Source organism: Protopterus annectens, chromosome 3.part1 (assembly GCF_019279795.1).
Source record: "Protopterus annectens isolate FY-2018-M chromosome 3.part1, PAN1.0, whole genome shotgun sequence".
NCBI classification, from domain to species: domain Eukaryota; kingdom Metazoa; phylum Chordata; order Ceratodontiformes; family Protopteridae; genus Protopterus; species Protopterus annectens.
This window is the reverse complement of record NC_056732.1, coordinates 836,426,063-836,451,129: the sequence shown is the minus strand read 5'-3', so window position 1 is coordinate 836,451,129 and position 25,067 is coordinate 836,426,063.

Below are 25,067 nucleotides of genomic sequence, written 5' to 3'. Positions count from 1 at the left end.
TTACCACACCCAGACATTCCTGCAGTCCTTCCTCAACATTCCTTTCTCTGTCTCTCTCAAAAAAATAAAATAAAGGAGGCACCTGTCCCACAAAACAAAACAAACAAAAAATAAATACCATACATAGCTTTCCATTTCACTCACATGTCTTTATAACACACATGATTCTTTGCAATTCTCTATACAACAGATTGTGTTGTGGTCACCTGTCTCTCTGGAGGTGATAGTCCAAATTCAGCAACATTTGTGCATATATGTTTTATTCTGCAAGAAGTGGATAGCTATGGTTCTTTCCTACATCCTTCCTGAACATTCCTGCCTTGCTTGCACTTTGTCCATTCTATTGCTTGCTGCTCATTTCACAACGTTCATGTCTTCCCCATTTCTTTTGTTTAAAGAGTTATTGTGTGATGGCGCATGTTGCACACCAGTGTGAAACAACAGTAAAAGTAAACAATATAAGTAGATATATTTAAAGATTTATACAAACTTGTAAAATTATTACTTCTACCCATATTGGAACCCAGTAACATCTGCCTCCAACAGCAAACCATTGACAACTGTTGACACAGAGTCAGTTACCTAGCAGATGTATTTAATACATTCAATAGTAAGTGACATAGTTTATGAGATATTTCCCTTTGTACTCCCCCATGCTTGCTCCCTGTATCACTAATGTCATATCTTCATTAAATTTATATGAAGCAGCAATGCGTGATGCCCTGTAATGTTTTATAAAGCATTATTGCACAATACGTATTTAGTCTTGTGCAGCAGTAGTACGTGATTTTGCACGATGCTGCACATCGCACAGCATTGAAAAGCAACGCTATTGCCAAAATACTTTAATGTATTACCTATAGCGAAACCATTTGCCCCAAAAAGGAACTTATCACTGCATTATTTCCTGCAGCCAGAGATTCAGTTAACTAGCAGGTGTATGTCACAGCAGTTAAGTCTGCCATTTGCTATACATTCTCTAAAATACACCTGCTAGTCACCTGAGTCTGTAGCACCACCTGTTAATGCAGTGATACATGTATTTTTTTTCAGATGGTATTTGATTTGAATCCAGGTATATGTTAACAGTGTCAAATGATTTTACATGTAAATCCAGATTCTGAAGTGTGATAGGTGGTATGGAGGGTCTAAAATATGACTAGATGGTACTGGTTTCCAATCCAGCTATTTAATACTAACAACTTGTTTTGCTGTAGCTGTGCATTAGTGCACAATGCTCACTATCTCACAATTATGCTTCAAAGAAAAGAAATGGAGAAGACAAGAAATTGGTGAAATGAGGAGCAAGCAGAGGGATAAATTAAGTGTAAAAAGTATGCTGAGAATAAAAACAGATCGGTACAGTAACAAGTAACTACTAAGAAAAACAAAAAAGTACTGAAGCTAACACAGCTGAAGGTAAAACAATAAACTTTAATGAACACAAAAGAGAGTAAGCGCTTTCACGGTGTGCTCTCACCGCTTCATCAGATTGTTCTAAACTAGTAACAAATGCAGTTAAATACCATAAGTTAATTAGTCAATTAAAGCAGTGATAAAAGCATCAATTATCTAAGAGAAAAATGTCACAACAAGAAAGCAGGCAAATGAAACGTATAAAAAAGATAAAAAAATATATATAAAAAAATATGTATAAAAACAATCCTATACTCAGTGTTTGAGAGGTCTAGCTTTTAAAAAAGGCTTAAGAGAGACAACTTCATTAAGACCTGGTATTTTATCAGCATTAAGAGACAGAATACATTTTTGCTCTGCAGATTCTGTGGAATTCCTAAGGTCTCCCCCTCTTAAACTCTCAGGAATGATCTCTAAGGAATTTAAAATTATGTTCCTGTCCATGGCACATAATATGCTTAGCAAGAGCATTGGTGTCTCTTTTGTTTCTAATGTCTCTCTGATGTTCCAGCACCCAGTCTTTGAGTTGTCTGTTACTCATGCCTACATAAAAAGCATGGCAGAAAGTGCAGAAACTAAAATAAACAATGTTCTTAGTCTTGCAATCAGCATAAAAGTTTGTGTCTATTTTAAAGTGCATATTAGGGTGCATGTAAGTAGGACTAGAGTGTATAAACGTGCAGGCTGTGCAATTCCTGCATTTAAAAGTACCATGCCTCTCTGACTGTAAAACCTTGTTAAAAGTAGAAGTATCACTGCTTTAATTGACTAATTAACTTATGGTATTTAACTGCATTTGTTACTAGTTTAGAACAGTCTGATGAAGCGGTCAGAGCACACCATGAAAGCGCTTACTCTCTTTTGTGTGCATTAAAGTTTATTGTTTTACCTTCAGCTGTGTTAGCTTTGGTACTTTTTTGTTTTTCTTAGGGGGATCAATTAAATCCATTAAAGTGGGGGATTAGCCCCCAACACCCCCATGTAGGGGGCTGCACCCCCAAACCCTTCAACTAAATATACCAACTCTGGGATCACACCACAGTGGGGAAAACGGAAAAGTTCACCCTGGTGGCCAAGTGGCTCATTTCCCTTAGAAAAAATACCGGTGATCTATGAATTTGCAATAGTAAGGTTTCAGTGAAGTCACCTTGTGTTTTCCAAATTTGGGTAAGTGTACTTTCAGTTAATGAAATTAGATCCATATGCCTACAGGGACAGCAGCTGGGGGCTCCTCCTCTGACTCCATCTATGACTGTGGCTGTGGTGACCTAGGCACTGGTGAAGGAATGTGTGTCCCTTCTACTTGCTGATCCTGCTGCAGCTGTTTCTGCAGGATCAGACTGTGGGGCATAGAACATACTGTCAATATTTGTGTACATGTGCGTGGATTATACTGCAGGCTCCACCGCATATATCTAGGCACCAGAATAATGACTTCAGAAGCCCAAACACACGCTCTATGATGTTTCTAGTTTTATCATGTGCCTCATTATGGCATTCTTCTCTGGGTGTGTGTGTGAAATTCTGATGGATGGCATCAGCCATGGCTCCAGGGTATAGCCAACATCCCCCAGTAAATGGCTCTGTGGGATGTCCCCTCTAGCAAACATCTGGTACAGCTGGGATGTGTGCCAGATATGGGAGTCATGATAACTGCTAGGGATGTGAGCACGCACATTCAAGATAATTCCCTGGGCATTACACATGACTTTGATGGAGTGGTATCCTTTGTGGTTAATGTAGATTCTACCCTGCTCTCCGGGTTGTCCCTTAATGCATACATCAGTGCAATCTATGGCACCCACTACTTCAGGGTTGTGTGCAACATGGTAAAACAGTTCCATATTTCTGGCCCTCTCTTCAGAACTATGGGGGAAAAATATGTGCTCACTGGCATGTATGAGCATGGCATCCAGAAATTTGCGGAGATTCCTGAAGGCTGATGCCTGTAATGCACCCATCATGTCCCCAGTTGGTCTTGGAAAGGTAGCAGTAGCTAATATTCTAAGGGCTACACATAGCTTAGTTTGGACTGGGATGGGTTCCCCTTGGTTCGCACTAACTCTGACTTGAGGGTGGCAGAGCTCAGTGAGTTCTTGTAATATGTCCCTATCCACCCTGTAGCGCTCTACAGTCTCCAGCTCATGTAGCTCCTGGAAGGTTACCCTGGGCATGAACACTCTTCTCCTTCTCTGCCTAGGCCTGTTGTCAGCAGCACCAGCAGTACTGACTTCAGCATCTAGCACATACAGATGTAGAATAGCTGCAGCAGCTCTAGCATTGTGTCAGTTAAAATTTCCTTGTCTCTACTCCAATGATATTGAAGGATAAAGAAAAAATAGGATGGAGGCTACATGGATATTTATACATTGTTGCATAGCACCACTGTGTTGGATCATTTGCTTAACATGAAATTCACCTGCTTATGCTATAACTATCTTCTATTAAATACACCTCTTGCTTGCTCATTAGTGCGTTATGCTCACCTGCATGCACCTCTTCACACTTTCCCATAAATAAGGTAAGCACAGGCAAAATTGATATTCCTTCCGTTCTCATGATATCGCTCAAACATGGACCATAAAAGGTGAAGGAAAGGTTGCACAACCTGTAGTCAAACCCAGGACCATCTATATTCCAACCCTAACACATACATGTGCTGCAACAGGAATAGTTACATAACAACCCAGAGAAACCTGCCATTCATTCCTCTGTTTCTCCTGGTTGCACTAAGCGCAGTATCATGCAAACAATGGTAAAGTAAAAAAAAATAAACTGGAGAGACGGCACACATTTTAACAACCAAATAATGAGGATGACGCATAACTTGGGAATTGTGCACTGCTTACATGCATTTTCACCCTTCACAGTCCTACATTTTCACCTCTGCAAGTGTAACCTGACACTCCACCCTGATGTCAGCATTCACTGTTGCTATGCATTCAACACAAACACTGTGGAAGTGCCTACATGAAGGGAACATCCCTACATGGTTACTCTTTTTGAGATTCAACAGTTAGGAGTTTTGACCTATTTTGCATCTTCAATGTGCTGACCACCCAGAATCTACATGGTTAGTAATCATTTAGGCAGGGAAACTGCATGGGAGCCCATTCTGTAATAGAGGAATACTGTAATCCATCAGCTACATCCTGCATATGCTTACATTACAGTATAATACTCTGTTTCATGGAGGTTTACACATGTTAACAGCCTGCATTGCTAACAAATATATTCTTCATTTAGGGGTGGGGGAGTGAAGCTGCATTTATGTCATGGCATTTAAAAAGGGATTATTATGAATGTTACACTGATTTTATAGCATCCACCCTATGTAATTAAGTCAGAATACATGTGGTGTTACATGTTCAGGGCAATTCTGCACAAATGTAAGAGCTTTTACTTGTTCTTGTTTCTGTGTAATCACCTTTCCGTGGCTGCATTCTGAAAGTTTTGGAATACACAGCCAACACAAACACAGAGTCTACACAGTTGCTTTAGAGGCTGTTGAATCACTTCACCATGTTGATTTGCTTCATTAGCATAAAATTCAGCTACTTATGCTGTAATTCGCATGCCACAAAAGTTTCCGTGTTGGTGCGTGCATGCCGCTATACAGAGACTGAATCTAAAACTTTTCATGGTCGTATGTGCATCACTCAGTGAAGCATAAAGAGTCAAAATTATCATGTGGGCTTTATTGAATCCCCCTAGTTGTTTTGCAGTGACAAGTTTAGCTTCATATACTTTATGCATGCTATTCAGTCCATTTTATTGTATCTGTCACCTGTTATACTCTCAATTTAAAGTGGTATACATTGATGGTATGCAGTACTCTCTCAATTTACATCAGTTTACATTGATGGCATGCAGTACTCTCTCAGTTTGCATCAGTATACATTGATGGCATGCAGTACATTCTCAGTTTACCTCAGTGTATGTTGATGGCATGAAGTAATCCCTTAGTTTACATCAGTGCACATTGACAACATGCAGCACTCTCTCAGTTTATATCAGTACACATTGACAGCATGCAGCGCTCTCTCAGTTTACATCAGTGCACATTGACAGCATGCAGCGCTCTCTCAGTTTACATCAGTGCACATTGACAGCATGCAGCGCTCTCTCAGTTTACATCAGTGCACATTGACAGCATGCAGCGCTCTCTCAGTTTACATCAGTGCACATTGACAGCATGCAGCGCTCTCTCAGTTTACATCAGTGCACATTGACAGCATGCAGCGCTCTCTCAGTTTACATCAGTGCACATTGACAGCATGCAGCGCTCTCTCAGTTTACATCAGTGCACATTGACAGCATGCAGCACTCTCTCAGTTTACATCAGTGCACATTGACAGCATGCAGGACTCTCTCAGTTTACATCAGTGCACATTGACAGCATGCAACGCTCTCTCAGTTTACATCAGTGCACATTGACAGCATGCAGCGCTCTCTCAGTTTACATCAGTGCACATTGACAGCATGCAGCGCTCTCTTAGTTTACATCAGTGCACATTGACAGCATGCAGCGCTCTCTCAGTTTACATCAGTGCACATTGACAGCATGCAGCGCTCTCTCAGTTTACATCAGTGCACATAGACAGCATGCAGCGCTCTCTCAGTTTACATCAGTGCACATTGACAGCATGCAGCGCTCTCTCAGTTTACATCAGTGCACTTTGATGGAATGCAGTACTTATGCTGTTTTCTCTGCTCCTTTTATCTTATCATCCCTCATCCCTTAGTCCTGCTTTCTTTGCTTTCTTTACTTGCAGGCTGTACTCCTAGCTACACTGTTAGCTGTTCTACCCTGTACTATGGTGCAGTTTTCTGAATATATTACATAAATATCAAAACAATACTGACTATAGGAACATTAGAGTACATTTATTCTGAGTTTAGTGCTTTGATCTTCTGTGCAAGCTATGCATTAAGGCTTCATCAAAAACATCACAAACTATTACACATTTAATGCTCTCTAAATCATGATGTCAATAGAGTCTCTTTCTCTCAAAAACACACACACACACACACACACACACACACACACACACACACACACACACACACACACACACACACACACACACAAATACACACACAAAATAATGTACTAGTCAACTATAAAAGGAAAAACACACTTTAGTGCAGTTATTATGCTAATGCTATCAATTAAATCAGGAAAATGATTAGCACTTAAGCATAACTGCTGACATTGTTCTTCATATTCAACATTTGCATCATCATCATCATCTCCTTTTCCCATCATCTTTCTCATTGTCAATAGATGAAAATAAAACTTTTGAATTCATATACATTAGTAGAAGGTCTTTCCTGCCTTTCCTCTTAATAAATACTGATAGCTCATCTGATTCAATCTAAGACTGGTTTTCCACATAAAATTCACAGCATAATGAACATATAGCTAGTTGTACAAGTAAAGTGTGCTACAACAGTCAGTGGCCTGTTCATCTGTTTATTACAAATCCTAAATAAGTGACATGGCAATATACAGATGAACCACTTTTGAACATTCCCTTAGCCCTTACAGAAACAGCTGTTGATTAAAAACCTTCCTACAAACCTTTCAGATTGTTACCCCATTTATAAAGAATTAAGAGGTCTGTACTTCCTCACCTTCTGAGTAAGTCATCACCAAAAATTGAATTTACAGTTACTTTTCATGTTATCCTTATATCATCTGGTGTTCTTGTTTATACCCTATTGGGAAAAGAATGTTGCATGGAAAAGTGAAAGAATGAAGATTAGGGGCTGGATTCACGAAAGCTTGCATGGAATCTAAGAGTAGAGTAAGACTCCATGCAGCCAACATGTCCGCCGAGTGATCCAGGAACAGCCGGTAGGGGCGTGCAACAGAGCTCCGTAAATGAGTCCTACATGGACAGGGCTTGGATATGCAAATTACCTCAATTGCAGGTGAAAGCTATGCAAATGAGGTAAATTTGCGATCCAGGAAACCTGAACCTGTCCAAGTAGGAGTAGTGTTATTTGCAGAAATGTACTCGGTTGACAACTGAGTATGGTTCTGCAAATAGCAAAACAGAGCCGTGACAGCTCCAAAAAAGGATGCATTCACATGAGTAAGCATGCCAATGGCCAAAAATACGTCCATTGGCAACGTTAAGTGATGCAAAATAAAAATAAAATAACGTTTTTTTTTCATCCCGATCTCCGGGGTTTAAGCGTAGCGCAGCACCGTGCAAACGTGCTGCGCTCTAAAAAACAGAACATCAATAATGAAGATCCACAAATGTGGATTTTAATGCTAATATGAAGTCACAATGCAAGTGAATGGCAGGCTGAAGACAACATGGCCACCGAGTAGAGGTTGCTACAGAGGGAAGCTCAGTCTAAAAGATGTAACCAAGCATTTGTAGGCAACCCTATGTAAATGAGGGTTAGGATAGTGAATCGCAAGTTTACATAGCAAATGAGCACAGTCAGTGGAGTATAGGAGTAGGATAAGGGGAGTAACAGAGTAGAAGATAGGTGACATCATGAGGGAGGTATGTATGAAAGAAGTGAAGCTCATTGGAGCAGAGTGGCATGTGTCAGCTGTCATTTACACATCATTGAAAGAGGTGTGTCAACAGATAGGCTAGGTAAAGGCAAGAAATTAAAGGTGTATGCCATGGATAACACTAAAGTTTCTTGCTGAGCAGGTATGCACGCGTGTGCGCACGTGTAAGCTGGAGTAAGCATGTATAACGCTGTTTAAGGGGTTGTAAGCGCGTTTGCACCAGTGTGCATGCGTTTTAACAAGAATAAGCAAGTTTTAGTCCGTGTAAGCATGTGTGCACGTGTGTGAGCTGCTGTGCGTGTGTTTGCGCTTGTGTGCGTGGCGCTGCCCCCCGAGGAAACAGAAAGGAAAAAAGGAAGCACAACAAATAGTAGAAAGATACCAGGGAGTACTAGCAGAGCTAGCAGGTGAAAACAATCAGAATCAGGCAATTACACAGGCAGTACACTAGCCTAGCCAAGCCCAGCACTTAAAACTCTGCAAATAACAGTCCATTATGTTTCTCACAAGAGACGCTGCAACACTGCAGTAAGCTAATAGAAGTGAAAACTGAAAAAGCTTTACTGAGACAAAAAAATGTTAGGGGCTGCCATTGCTGTTATAAGGCGACATATGCAACATGCTGAGGGTGGTGACAATGCGAATGCTGCTGGACAACCCACAGTGAGGAGATGGAGAAGAGTCTACAGGCCCAGGGTAACCTACTAGGGGCTACATGAGCTGGAGATAGTGGAGCGTTATAGAGTGGACAGAGACCTCTTGCAGCAAATTGTTGAGCTGTGTAGGCCACGCCTCACACACAGAACCAACAGAGGGGAACCCATCCCAGTGGAAACCAAGGTATGTGTTGGCCTAAGAATATTATCAACAGGTACCTTCCAGAGACCAACTGGTGATATGATGGGGATATCACAGGCATCAGCATCCAGGGTACTGCACCAGTTCCTGGATGCCATGTCAGCACATGTCGGTGATCATGTATATTTCCCTAATTCCTGTGAGGTATTGGCCAGCAATATGCATCTCTTCCAGCAAATAGCAGAATTCCCTGAGGTAGTGGGTGCAATGGACTGCATGCACATATGCATCAAAGCACCAGCCGGTGAGCGGGGTAGGGTCTATTTCAACCGCAAGGGCTTCCCCTCCATCAACTGCCAGGTTGTGTGTGATGCCCAGGCATAATACTGAATGTGTGTGCTGGCTGCCCTGGAAGCTACCATGATTCTCATATCTGGCATCTGATGCAGCTGTACCAGACATTTGCCAATGGGGACATCCCACATGGTCACCTAGTGGGGGATGCTGGCTATGCACTGGAGCCGTGGCTGATGACACCCATCAGAAACGTACACACACCTGAACAGGAATGCCATAATGAGGCACATGCACAAACACGAAATGTAATCGAGCATGTGTTTGGGCTGCTCAAGTCACAGTTCCGGTGCCTGGGCACATCTGGTGGAGCCTTGCAGTACTCAACAACTACATGTACCCAAACTGTCATGGTATGTGCTATGCTACATTATATGATCCTGTGAAAGCAGCTGCAGCAGGACCAGCATAGGCCTGGGCCAAACAGCCCCCCACCATTGCCAAGGCCATCACAGGCAGAGCGTGACTCGGAGGAGGAACAACCTGAGCCTGCCCCAGTAGGCAGAAGGAGGCATGCCCAGTATGCTTTGGCCTTGGCAAAGAGTCAATGCATAGCACATACACTGGCTCAGTAGGAACTCTGGAAATGATACCTCTCTCTGACTTGCACATATAGTAAAAGGGATGCCTAAGTTGACACTACCTGCTTTCAAACATGTATAGGGAGTGCAGTATGTGCATCCGACATAGGCAGCCCTGCAGCACCACCTGAGGCATGATTGCCATGTGTTAAGCAATATAAAACAGTGCTAAACAGCATTTACCGCCATGTAGTATATGTAAACAAAATCGCACACACCAACTAGCACAACTGTGGTCAATGTTGAGTAATATTGGTCAACGTCCAGCAATGTTGGTTAATATTGAGCAATGTCGGACAAGCCTGGTCTAAGTAGGGCATACCTGAACAAAAGCCAACATGCTCATATTTGCTCTACTGGGCCTTAAGCAGTCTGGTCTGCTCAGTATGAAAATATAAAGCAGTAATGGGCCTCAAACCCAGGCTACTGTGCACTATAGTCATAGTACTGAACCACTAAACCATGACAGTATTGCAGTGGTCAGCCTGTATGAAGAAGTGTTGATAAGTCTTTGCAAAGTATCTCATGGAAACCCTGCAGGCACAGCATAATCCCTGTCGAGTTATGACACAAAGGTGAGTCCTGCAGTAAGAATAGAACCTGACTTCCAACACACACAGTATAAATGTTAATATTGGTCATGTTCACACACATCAACAAATGTAGTGGACCTCAGACAGCAACATACTGAAAGGTCACACTGGGCATGCTCACACACTTGAATAAATGAGACAAATGTCAGGCAACAAAACACAGAAAGCCTGAACTGGGCATGCTCACACACCTAGGCCATGTCTGAGTACAACAGTGGGCCACACATATCTGGTAGTTGCATGTGTTAACCCAGGGACCTCTCACTATCCAGCAATCCGCCCTGTACACACAGTTATATGACAGCAGACACATATATAATATAGTGGAACCCTGTCATAATCAAATATGTTCTGCAGATACATAAGTTGTTCATAGAAACTGGGAAAGCAATGACGATAAAAACCTGCAAACAGTATCAGCAATAAACATTGTGCATCCTGAACATTATCATAGGTACAGAGGTCGATACTAGACTATCTGTCCTAGGGCATGTACAAGCCTAGCCAGAGTGTGTTTGGCTTTCACAACCTTGTCAGATTACTACACTGTGCCTGTGAAGAGAAGGTCACACAAGATAGCCCATGTACCTTTAGTCTAGTGTGCCTATGTCTAGCAGGGACCCAGAAGATATCCTAGGGGTAAATATACGATCACCCATCCAGTTGTCAAGATGTCTCCTGTAGGTGGTCAGTGGGTGGCTCTGCCTATGCAAAACCGGGATTACAATCCGGAGTGAGTGGAGCCTCTGGGATAAGAATCTGTCCCTCCAGCATGTCCTATTAACATCTGTGCTGAGGTATATGTCCCTGGAGTGTGGAGCTCCAAGGGAGTCGGATATCCTGAGGTGGAGCATGCCCAGTAATTCTGGGTTGGGTATTTACATAAACAACAGGCACACATCATATCCGAGTAGGTGGTAAGCAACTGAGTAGAGCTGGAGTTACTGCATCCGAACTGTGCAGGGCATCCGTGTGAGTCCCTAGATCTGCTTGGTGAAGAACTTATGTGGCCATTACAGTTGCTGCAGGTGTTGGGTAAGGTACATCCCAAATGTGGCTTTGTAACCAAGCATGATCGTGATGAGTATAGGGGCACAATGACCTCACTCGATCTAGATGTGAAACCATATGGGATAAGGTGGGCTATATAGAAGGTCTGTCTAACCACTTTGGCAACGTGATTGTCAAAGGCTACAGTATGAACAAGTCGTGTCTCCAAACCCCTAACAACTCCTACCATATGTAATGGATTACTACCTATGTGGTAATGTGTGGGCATGTTGTTATTCCCAAAGGGGATGACTATGCAACTAATGGCATTCAGCTGTAGGCCATGGCTCAGGCACCAGTCATCCATCTCTATGAGACCCTGTTTGAGTATGCATGTGCCAGCTGGAGAGTTGATTATGGCACCCAGTTTGCAGTCATCTGTGAACATGGTCAGCCATATTCCTCCTGTGTTAGCCTATACATCAGACAAGTATATACTGAACAAGAGAGGTCCCAGGACTGAGCCTTGTGGGATGCCACATGTAACTGGTGTATAGTCAGACAAGGCACCTGCAATACTGACCATGTGGGTGCTATCCCTGATCCAGGTAGCAATCCATCGTGTGAGATATGTGTCCATATCAATGCTGGTGAGTCTATGAATAATGGCCGAGTGGGGTATTGTGTTGAAGGGTTTTGCAAGGTCCAGGTGGGCTGTGTGGACAACCGTCCCTACGTCGATGGACCTGGTAACTGTTTAAAGAATGCAAACAGGTTCAAGAGGCAAGATCTGCCCACAACAACGCTGAAATGTGTAGGACACAGTGTCTGTAGGTTCCTGATGTCTATGTGTATGAGTCCCATGACAATACACTCCATAGCTTTGCAGAACAGGCTAGTTAGGCTTCTAGGGCAATATTGCCTGTGGTCCATTGTGGCACCAACTCTGTGGAGCGGGACCACTGTTACTGTACGCCATTCCTTGGGTACATATTCTGTAGTAAGTCCGATATTGAACAGTGACTTAATGTGAGGGTTACGTCTGTCATGCAGCTCGTGTAAGATGCAGGCCAGGACACCATCTGGTCCCATTGATGCTGTGTTGTCTGCTTTGGGGAGGGCGGCACTCACCTGTTAATTTGTGATGTCAGGGAGGTTACACTCTGTTGGGATGGATAGTTGCTCCTAGTGGTGATGGGGGGGGGGACATCTGTACTGAACTTGTTTGCTAGGATGTTGGCAATGTCAGTGGGTACAGGGTATGTGTAGTCAGTATGCAGTAACTCACAGCATATCAGTGAGTGTCCCCCCAGGTTCCTGACATAACTGGAGAAGGCCTTGTGATTGTCCTATGTGTCTGGTGCAATTGTCCGTTAGAAGCGGGCCTTAGATAAATTCATGATTGATCGTAGCTGTCTGCTAGTACAGATCACAGATGCCTTCCCTGTCTGGGATTGTGCTCTATCATGTAGTAGCTTCCTCCTTTTGTTGTATAGCTTATTAATGGCCGGGGTCTACCAGACAGTTCCCCTGCCATTGGAGGAGTGAGTCTTGTTGTTATTTGGGATAGCACAATCCATGCAGTCCACTAGGTGTCCATAGAATGTGTATTTAAAGGATTCAGCAGTCTGAACCATATTTACCACTGTCCTAGGGTCTCTGATAGATACCACCTTACTTTGGTGAAGTGAGACGTTGGCTTATGAGGAGTTCACCAAGATTACCCAGGATGGGTGTGGGGACGGGATATGGATATCCAGTGAGATAAATGCATGTTCTGACCTTACCAATGAGGGGTATATCACTGGTGTGGAACATAGAGTCCCCATGTTGGTGATGATCAGGTCCAATATGTTTTCCCCTCTTGTGGGTGTGGTGACCAGTTGTGCCATAGCATGAGTTTACAAATAGTAGCGACTGTTGGGCAAGGGTGTTGGGGCTTGAGTAGTATCCCCAGTCAATGTTTGGGTATTTGAAGTCACCCAATATAATAGTGTTTGGGGAGACCTTCATATTTTCCATTGTTCCCAGGAAAGCCAAGTGTGGTTCCTGAGTTTGGGAGGGTGGTCTGTAGCAGGCAACAAACTGAAAGGCAGTTTTGCACAATGTTAGTTGCATATGTATGGTCTGTGATGCTTCGTGCAGTGCTACGAACCCAGAGGTGTGCGTATCTGTGATGCATATGGATACTCCACCTATCTGTGTTGTCCGTTCTGAGTCTTGTGGTCAGAAAGCATGGTATGAAACATAACCTGGTAGTGCTGGTGTGCATTTGTGAGCCTGAACCAGGCATCTGTTAGTGCACAGATATCGCTATTCTCCATACTGAGGAGAGTCCTGAGTGGGCACAATTTGAGGGTAACACATCTGGTGTTGAGCAGCATTACCCTTAGTTTCATTTACTCTGTAATGTCTATGGAGGTTGGTTTGTCTTTTGAGTCCTGCTTAAAAAAGGCACTATGGTGGTAGCAAGAGCCTTAGCCAGTATTCAAAAGTCCAAGGGTGACAGGTGCAAGCTGTCCATAGCGAAGCTACGTGGCATGTCGAGCATGTCACCCCAGGCTGCCAGACACTGGATCCCCTTTGAATGATACCAATATGTTAGCCAACTGTTAAACGTGATAAGTTTGTCTGTATACTGTGACATCATACTTGGTGAGTGTAAGATGCTACACAAGGCCAGGGTCATACTGGCCTGGCCTACATGATCAAAGAGTTCCTCTATGTGTCATGTCATGTGGTCCAGGGAGGAACGTCTGAGGTTTTATGCACCAGCATGGGCAATGATGGAGCCATTTCTGTACTTGCTGTGGAGTGACCTGAGTGCATGTGTTATGTGGTGGATCCTGGCACCCGACAGACAGCTCAAAGTGACCATCCCCTTGTTTGGCCTGGTGAGTGGGACATCAGTGTGTCTGACAATAAGTGTCACCTATTACAAGTGTATTAGGTGTGTTGCTTAGCCCGAAGGGCAGTGACTGTGTGGCACACTGACATTGTGAACTGTGGGTATTGTAGTGGGGTAGCAGTTGTTTGTGTGTCCACTTTGGAGGTCTCTGCTGCTTAGGCAGAGTTTATTTAGAGCCTCCGAGTATGTTTATGTGTGATAATGTGGTTTGATTGCTGTCGCTGTAGGTTTATGTGAGACTGATATGTGGTGTGTGTGGTTACCTTCACCACCTGATAGACTGTGCCAGTCATGGGTCGAGAGAGCTCAGCCTCCCTCCTGTATGTCTATATAGTTGCATCTCTCACATATATCTGAGTTTGTTGGGAGGAGGAGAGGGTTGTCTGTGTACATGAGGCAGTTGTGACATTGTGTCAAAATCACAATATTCACCAGCTGGACTGGACAGTACACACGAAACCGACCCCTGGACATGCGAGGATATTATGATGACATACTCTGTAGACTGATCACAAAGGATCAGTAGGGTGTTAAGTGTGTAAAAGAGTATAACAGGGATTAGTGCTCAGGTTTGTCGGTGTTTTGTAAAAAGCAGCTGCGAAGGAGTCCAGATGGAATCATGACACCTCCTTCAGCTATGTCATAAATAGCAATGTACACTCATGGTTCCCATTCAGAAGCCTGAAACATCATAAGCCTGAAAATCAAAATCCTGAAACCAAAAGCCTGAAAATTCAGAATCCTGAAAACTCAAAATCCTGAAAGCCCAAAATCCTGAAAGACCAAAATCCTGAAACTCAAAATCCTGAAAACACAAATAATGCTAATATGTCACTATAAAGACACTAATATCTACCAACTGACCCTGACCCTAACCCTAACCCTAAGGTCCGTCACTATCGCACACTCACCTGACCAGCCTAAACCTAACTCACTTAAACCCCAACCCCAATATTTGTCACTATTGCATACATGCCTAACCTGCGCCCTAACCCTAACTCACTTAAACCGCCCCTAACCCTAAAATAAAACCAACTGCACACTTACCTGACCCCAACACATGACCTAACACCACAGGGCTAACAATAGCAAAGCCACAATGACATCAGTATGTCTATTTTGTGTTTTCAGGATTTTGAGTTTCAGGATTTTGGTCTTTCAGGATTTTGGGCTTTCAGGATTTTGAGTTTTCAGGATTCTGAATTTTCAGGCTTTTGGTTTCAGGATTTTGATTTTCAGGCTTATGATGTTTCAGGCTTCTGAATGGGAACCACACTCATATATGTCCTGAGTCAGGGCCAACTGTACCTGACTGACAATGCCGACATCCTATCAGACAGGCCCATATATACATACCTACCTCCCACTGCCAAAAGTCACTATCATCATACCTGGAGATATCACATGTAGAATGGGTGAACAGCTCCCCCAAAGCTGAAAGCATGGCAGAAATTGGATTACATTGTTTCCCTATATGTGTCATGAATGAACTACAGAACAAACAGACCCTGCACCTGAACATTCTGTTGAGCCTCACCCTCTCCACAGGACCTGGAACCGTTGAATGTGTTACAGCAACATGTGGCTCTCCCCACAAGTGTTGGTGCACAACCCAGCTTGGGAAGTATAGTCCAGTAAGCCTATGAAGTCTGATTTGCAAGACCATGGAGTCCATCATGGTTGAAGTCATAAACAGAGCTATTGGGAGCTGACAAACACACAACCCTACCAACCGTGGTATGTTCATGAGCAGATCATGGTTCCCAAACATGCTAGACTGTTTGCAAGGCAGCCACCCAGGACACACATCACTGAATGGAGCTACACATGTCTCACATAGACTTTGAATAGCCCTGTATCAACATCCCAGATACATGTCATATCTACAAAACCAACAATCTGTGCATAAATATGTGTTGACATATGAAGGAATGTCAATTTGTTCACAGATAGATAACACAAGCTAAGAATTATGTGGTCCTGTTTAAGCTGTTGACACCTGCCGACTCACATGGCTCATTCCTGGGATTGCATAAAACAAAGTGTATACACATTACCATGTCCAGTCTGATGATGTCAGAATCCTACAAATGTAGCAGGAGGAAACAAAGCACCCAGTAAGGTATATAGTATGCCGTGTTAATGCTTAATTCTCTAGTATCATAACATAGTTAGGTAGGGGTTTGAATCCTGCAATTGCAGTGTGTGTGTGTGATTTCCTTTGAGAGGAGTGCCCTTTTTGGAGACTGGGAAAACACATTAAAAGAGGTACATTCCTCTTTGGAAAGTCTAATGATGTCAGCATCCTACAAATATAGCAGGAGGAAACAAAGCACCCAGTAAAGCATGTAGCGCGCTGTGTTAATGCATATCTCTCTAGTATCATAACATAGTTAGGTAGGGGTTTGAACCCTGCAATTGCTGAGTGTGTGTGTATGACACTTTTGGTCAATGCAGTGTGGGTTTTGCTTTTACTATGCTATGACATATCAGGATTAAAACAGTATGTGCATTGCACACATCAGGTATCTGTGTGGCAAATAAATATATGTACATGTGACCTCAATTAGTACATAGGTGTGAAGCCTGCATACTACATGAATACATTAGTTTCCTTTGACAGATTGTGCCGCTGCTTCTCAGATCGTAGGTCACATATGTATGTATGTGACAAGGCCGGCCACTGTAGTGATCTATGGCCAAGGTCATCTGTGCCACACACACCCATGACAGTTACTACAGAGTAGTCTGACTGAGGGTACATGCCTGGGGTATATGTCAGACATGTTCATACACAACAACGACTGGCAATATTTTACAGTCATTATAGGTGTACAACAGTCTTGTGGATATGCATTCAGGCCCCTAATGTCTTATGTGATACACCGAGGGACTCCACAATACCTCTTGATATGTGGATACCAAGGGACAGATGACATAACACGTGGCTGTAGGTACACATTGGTACCCAACATACATGTTGGGGGCTACCACCTATGTGGTACTTTTGGGATAGTATGCATAGTAAATGTGGATGACTATGCCATAGTTGGTCTAGTGCAATACAGCACGTGTCGGACAACAGGTACCTGTCTGTATGATACCCTTGTGTAGGATATGTGTCCCATCCAGAGAATGCATTGTAGGCCAATGCATGTATTTCCAGATGTGGATGGACATATCCCTAGTGTGTTTGCATGTACCTAAGAGGCCTATATGCCAAACAGGTGTGGTCCCAGGAACGGGTGGTGGTCAATACCACTGGTTACTGTTATAGTATAGTACCGGAAGGATCCCACTGTTACTGAGTTCCCTACAACTGTGTGTCAGTTGTCAGGACATCATCTAATGATTGGTTATAGTCATGCTGTTGAGGTTGTGTATACTACCAGAATGCAAAACATTGACAGATGTTAACAGTATCACCCACAGCATAGTGTCAACCCATGTCATATACACATGTGCACCCATGTTAGTACATATCTGTAGTAGAATGCATACTGGTCATTGAGAGATACTATGAGATGTTAACAATGTGTAAAACAGGGTGTGTCACATGTCCCATGTGTCCACTATGCACGTACATGCAGACAGTGCGCACCCACCATGTTCACAGATGTACACCTGCTAATCTGTACTGCACACATCACACACGTACTGTCCACTCACTAACACATGCTGGCAACACTCTACACTTCAGCCAAGTGGCACATGGCCGGACGATACATACTCAGACCTAACACTGGTGTAAACAATGCTACATTGACAATCAGAGCTTTGATGCATCACGCCTAATCAGATATACCTACAAGGATATCATTACACTTTTCTGTTGACAACTTGTTAATATTGCTACACTGTTATAATGTCACCCTGTGCATCAGCACCATGTTAGCCTGTTCCTGCATCAATGTTATAGATGACAGGAGGTGGCACAGGTGTCATCGTATGCTCAGGGTGTGTTGTTGGTTTGCCAGAGCCCGACATTGACCCATCCAATCGACATGTCTGTGTGTGCATGTGTGTTTGAGGGACAACAGTATAGCATGGACCAATGTTGATGTAATGTGTGTGTGTATGTGTGAGCCCTAGTTGTTTGGTTAATGTGTGTGTGTCTGCATGCACACAGCTCCACCATGTGGCTGCCATATACGGGAGGTTGTGGGACAGCCACAGACTGTACCTGCCAGGCTGTACAGATCACTGTTTCCTGCCACGGACACAGCACCTGTGCCTGGCAGGGGTGCTACGGACAGTATTGGGTACCAGCCCTGACTAGGTACTATCATCAGAGGCAGAGGTATGTCGAGTGGACCCATGTCCCTGCTGGGACTGGCCAGAGCCACGTGCACATGGTCTACTAGGACGGTCAATCGACAGGCCAGCCCCAGCATTGCTGGGGCTGGTACTACCACTACTGGAGCGGCTGTGATCTGTGGGCCATCCACGATGACTGCCAGCTGTTGATGTTGCTGGCATGCATTCGCGTTGACATCTCACCCATCCCGCATGGTCCTGACTCATGGAAAACACATTGTGGAGGGCATCTAATGTCTCCCCCCAACATCTATCAATGACCTCGGTGTAATTCCAGATGGCACCAGCAAGGTCACAGATGCTGTCATTGATAGCCGTGTAATGGGCACTCTGCGCCCTTAGTCCCTGTCTGGTGTACCGTTCCATACGTGCCTGTGCCTGCATTACAGCCCTGAACATAGTCGTGGTTGTAAGACCTGTGAGGGCACGTCTGCCAGGGGCAATACGACCAGCAGTGCTACCCTGAGAACCCCTGGACATCCGCCTATGTGGTACTGTTCCAGGAATCCGGGTATGGCTGCTGTGAGGGGATGCAAGTGCCATAGGTACCACAGTATCCTGGTCAATGCCAACTGTATGCTGTCCCTTGGCTAAGGCCATTGGTGATGAGGGATGTATTGGCAGTATGAGTGTGCGCATAGATGGGGTTGAACGCTGTGTACTGTCGATTGGGGGACCAACAACAGACCCTGTCAAACCTGCCTGTGCCACAATACATATCTCATCATCTCCACTATTTATGGCAGTGACTTCAGGTTCCCTGCTGCATTCAGCCACCCCAAACTCAACACCTGTGAGAGGAAGACAGGAAACACACTTTACAATCTGTACATGATGTTAGCACACATGCACACATGAACACATGCACACATGAACACATGAACACATGCACACGTGCACACATGCACACATGCACACATGCACACATGAACACATGCACACATGCGCATATGCACACATGAACACATGAACGCATGCACATATATGCACACATATGCACACATGCACACATGAACACATACACACATAAACACATGCACACATGCATGCATGAACACATGCACACATGAACACATGAACACGTGCACGCAAATACACTCCTCACTACAGCCGATACACACACACACCAGCAATCCAACACATACTCAATAGTGGGTGAAGGTGGGTGACAGTATCACAAGGCAAATAGTCACCTCACACGTGACAGCATGCAGACTATGTGTTGTTCAAGACCATGTAGTGCGAGTGTAGATGGCCCTATTTCATGACAGTATACATGGCTTTGATGCATGCGTGTAGCTGTTCAGTGATTGGTTACACCCTGGAACACAATGTGTACATGGACACAACATTGCTGTGCAAGTATTATCAGCCCTGCAATGTCCTGTGCACCATCACTCACATGTATACATACCATGGCTGCATGTGTTATCTGTGTGACACACAGATTTCCATGTCTGATTACAGTGTCTGTGTCCATAGCAGATAATACTGGGCACAGGTGTGGAACATGCATGCTGTGTACACACACGGGAAGAGTTGTGCATGTAGATGTGAAAGAATCCAAATGCTCGACATGCCAATTGTACAGTGGTTATGTTGAGTGTGGGACATATTGCAGATATGTCGGTGCCAGCCATGACATGGCATGCTACATGACTGCAACATTATACACCACACATACCCAATCTGTGTCATGTGACCTATACATCCAATACCATTCCAGGACATATATGTGTCACTTTGTACAGATGGCGACTGCTATGCATACTGTGTATACTGGCATATGTTAGCACACACACAACATGCTATGCATATTGTGTATAGGTGCATATGTTTGCACACATGCAACATTGAGGTGCAAAGCAATGACTGCTATGTGTAGTACTGTGGTCACTGTAACTGGATGGAGTGTAGTACCATGAGCCATCATCATCATGCATCATGTGGTCACTCATAACTACTAATGTGTGACAGACCATCGCCTAGCTGTACTATGTCCACAATTACACAGCCACTTTGTACATGGGTGTGTGGGTGCCCAGTAGGGAGCATTGCCTAACATGACTGTTTTATGTTTTGAAGAGTGTTGCACAGCCCCATGATAGGCCTCTACCCCTGAGGTTTATCATGTGTGTGTGTGGATGACATGTGGGATACTGAAGTGTGACCTTACAGCAGGTGTGTGGTAATGCTATATGTAGCATGTTGAGGTGTACTGCGTATGATAAATGTGTTATGTTGTGTACAGCTGTAGCAACTATGCCTATCCAATGTGAAGTACGGTGATGCCACAACTGTGTCTGATGCTCTGTGTATTGCATGTCATTGAGGCAGCTACTGACATTACTGAGCTGTGCAACGTCTTACAGCAAACATGCACAGCATGCATTATGCATAGGTGTGTTACATGTACATGGCCTACACCTCACCTATGACATGCACATTTCATTACTAACATTGCAGTTATACCACACTCACCAGCATGGATCGTCTGCCCTGCTGTCACACCAGAGGGACCTACGAGAATATGAGAGAGTTCGTCAGTGGCCACAACTGTGGCATTGCTACTGTGGGTTTGCTAAACTACAGTAGAACAACTGTAGACAGAAACAGGTGTACAGATAGTATTCCAAATATCAGTATTGCACAACACTAGGCAGCACAACTGCTAAACACACTGTACACATCTCACGTAGACATAATCTAACAATACAGGTAACTGTAGTCTACAGATAGGGCATGTTACCTGCATGCTCCATGTGAACATGCTGAATGGCTCCGGCCTCCATGACGACATATGTGTGTGGGAGTTGCTGTTGTTGTCCAGGAGCCACCATGCTTAGGAGCAGCTCCTCCACTCTGGTGAGGGGGGGATAAATGGCCACCCCACCACCTGTGGCAAGCTGTTGTCTCTGGATATCAGACGCATGCCACTGGATATGTCTAATTAAATCACTGCAGTGATGGCGTACCTGCTAATATATCCGGTTATGCATACCTATGTCATTTACCCGACGAACAAGATCTTGCCACAGTGCAGTCCGCTCATGCTGGTGCTGGCTGCCACTGGAAAACAACAGTGTGTAGTGCTGCACCAGGCTTTGCTGAATCACCTCTTCCTCCTCTGCTGTGTAAGACGGGTTACTTTGTTGGGCCATCAGGCTGAAAGAGAAATAAACAATATGTGTGAGCGAGTCCTGTGGCACACTTTACACCCTTAACCACAGATATCACTTCACTGCCATATATACCATCCATTTGTCTGTCACAGGATACACACGTTCAATACCACATATTGGTTCTCAGGCCACAACTGACTAACAGTGCCTGGCACACTCTATATATCAAGCCACTATACAACAGTACCCGGCACACTGTTTGTGACACAATGCACAACCTCGCCACAGGGGTATATATCACACTAATGCACGAACAAAGATGTCATCCATTGCAATGAATGTAAAGTACAGTTACAGTAGTACCAGTAAACCACCCTAGTCATTGATGCCATAGCCCTGCCTAACATATGTGCACAGTTGTTAATATAGGTGGCATACTGCTGTAACAGAATATATATGTTGCTAGATACACATGTATACCCTGTAGCACACATATGATTGTGGCCATGGTACAGGCATAATTACACACACATCAGGCAAACATGCAACACACCACTGTATGCCAACACAGATGAGCTTTACCTGTGTACCATACAGTACTGTGTGCCACTACTTACAAACCCTTATGCCTGAGTTATGTCCTCTGTGCAGACTACAGGAAACACACATGACAGTGTTTCCAAGCAATGTCAACACACACCATACTGTGCTGTTTAGGCCTACAGCTTCAGGTAGTACTACAGTTCATATGGGAGTCAGATTCACCAGCAGTACCACTCACTAAGCATACATGTATTGCTTTAGCCTACAATGGGACACCACAGTCATCAACAAGGAACTACATCGCATCATATGCCATAGTACTATGTCTGCCTAACAATAACATACACATCTTTTGCTGGTCTCACAGCTAGGATAGACACTACCATGTCAGATACAACTTCATACTATGCTATCACACCTTTACAGACCTTGCAGACATTCAGCGTTACACTTATTCAACCTCACATAGCAGGTATTGCATTGAGTACATGTGTGAGTACATAGTGTCATAGGTAGGTGAGATGCTGTTGGCCCTAGGGACTACAGCTGCCTAGCCATATGCTACCCTGGCCTTTGCCACACATGTACTTGGATTTCACCTACCCCTGTCAACCAGAACCACAGAGGGGATTCCTGGGGTGTATTACCAATCTCCCAAACAATCATTAGGGGTATTTATGACTACTGCTAATGAGGAGCCTAGTTTGCTATTGCTAGGTGGTCTATTCCAGAGTATGGCATATCTCTGAGATAGGAACCTATCCCTCCAGCATGTGCTGTTTAGTGAGCTGACGAGGTTTAGGGCCCTAGAGCCTGTAGCCCGGAGGGATTGTGATATGTTGCCATGGTGGTTGTCACACAGCTATCGGTCTGACATACCTCTGTATGTCCGGCAGAGGTCACCTCTGTGTGGGCAGTATGCAATACAGTCTAGCTGTGGTTTTGTGAGTCAGTCTGCATAGGGCATCTGTTTGAGGCCAGTATTACCCTTTGTGAGGTATGTCTGTGGCCTTTCCACTTGCTGTAGTTGTCATGTGAGGTACATACCACATGGGACATTGTGATGAGTAGAGGGGAACACTGACCTATATATCCCTACATTACACACCTGTTGTCATGACACATACCACATAGACAGATTACAAGTCTAGTGTGGCACTGTCTTTATCAAAGGGGAGGCTACTATCCACCTGTGTCCCATGTTCCCTTATCACACCTTCAGTGTTAGGTAGATTTCTACTTATGTGGCAGTTAATGGGTACAGTGTTTTGGAAAAGAGGAATGGCACTGCAGTATCGCCACTTGTCTACAGTCCATGCCTTGGTCACCACACACCTGTTGCAGTACATATGACCCCGTGTCTCTCTCTCTCTCTCTCTCTATATATATATATATATATATATATATATATATATATATATATATATATCTGTATATTTATATATATATATATCTGTATATATATATATATATCTGTATATATATATATATATATATATATATATATATATATATATATATATATATATATATATATATATATATATATATATATATATATATATATATATATATATATACACACATATCCATAAATATACATGTACACATCCATTGCTGTACATATGGATGTATATATAGGCACATGTACAGTCCACCTTTCATGGTGGGGATTTGACTTATGCAACAGTTGTGGGATGTAAAGTTATGTGATTATATTGCACAGTGTTGTGCAGAATGCATTTTGGTGTCCTCAGCCCATGTAGCTTTAGCAGGCCTCACTGGCTGTAACACAGCAGATCTGACAAATCAGTCCCACAGCGTTCAACCACCACATGATGTATATCAGCACTGCATGCTGTTTTCTATGCCTCACACTATGACCTACATAGATATATGCACATAACAACCTTCAACGACATATATGTGTCCACCCTTCACTAAAAGTTGCAGTATGTCCCTTGCCCTATGCATATGTGCAGATACAGATGGATACGTACTGCTGCCACATATGGATGATTTGCAGTGTGTAGAGTACTCTTCAGGAACATCTAGTACATGCCGGCACATATATATGACTTACATACCTTACCTTTGTTTTCCCTGCTCCGTCTCTTGTTACAGTTTTGTTGATTTTTTTTTTTTTTGGTTGTTTGTTTTGGGATTTCTCTGTCTATTTCTGTCTCTTTTCTCTGTCTCTGTCTGTGTCTCTGTTTCTCTCTCGCTCTCGCTCTCTATCTCCCTGTTCCTGCAATGATATTATTGCATGTGTGGACAGCAGGTACAGCCTGCTTTTCTAGGTATCTGCACATGTGCATGTGACAGCCTCTGCACCAATTGCTGCCCACCATTCAGTAATTGCATGCAGCCTGCTGTGCGGTGATTGCAGTACTCACTTTGATTGCAGACCACTGCTATAAAATGCTAGGTTAGGTAGGCGTAGCCCTTTCAGCTTTCCAAGGTGGGGCCCATGCTTGTTTGCCCTGGACACTGTTGTGTCAGTCAGAAGGTTGGTATTTGTCTCTTATCTGAAGCTAGGGTTGTAGCCAGTGATATGCATGTTGTACTGAAACCTGAATGTTGCTGCTTCCAGTACACACTTCTCAGTGTAGACATGTACTCACCCCTCCAAATGCTAACACAGGATACATGGGAGTATGTACTTTCTTTCTGAATTAGACAATTAACTGCCATAAAAATGTGGTTATTGCAATGTATTCCTTTGGCACATGCACTGCTTGTGTACTGCTATACTGTAATTATTAAGTTACTCACTTCTGAACAGTTTGTGGTTTGTTTGTGTTGACATTTGCACAGGCTGCTCAACACAGAACAGCAGAACAGAACAGAACAGGATTTGTGTTATGCCATTCCTAATTTCCATATACATTCCCTCATTGTAAT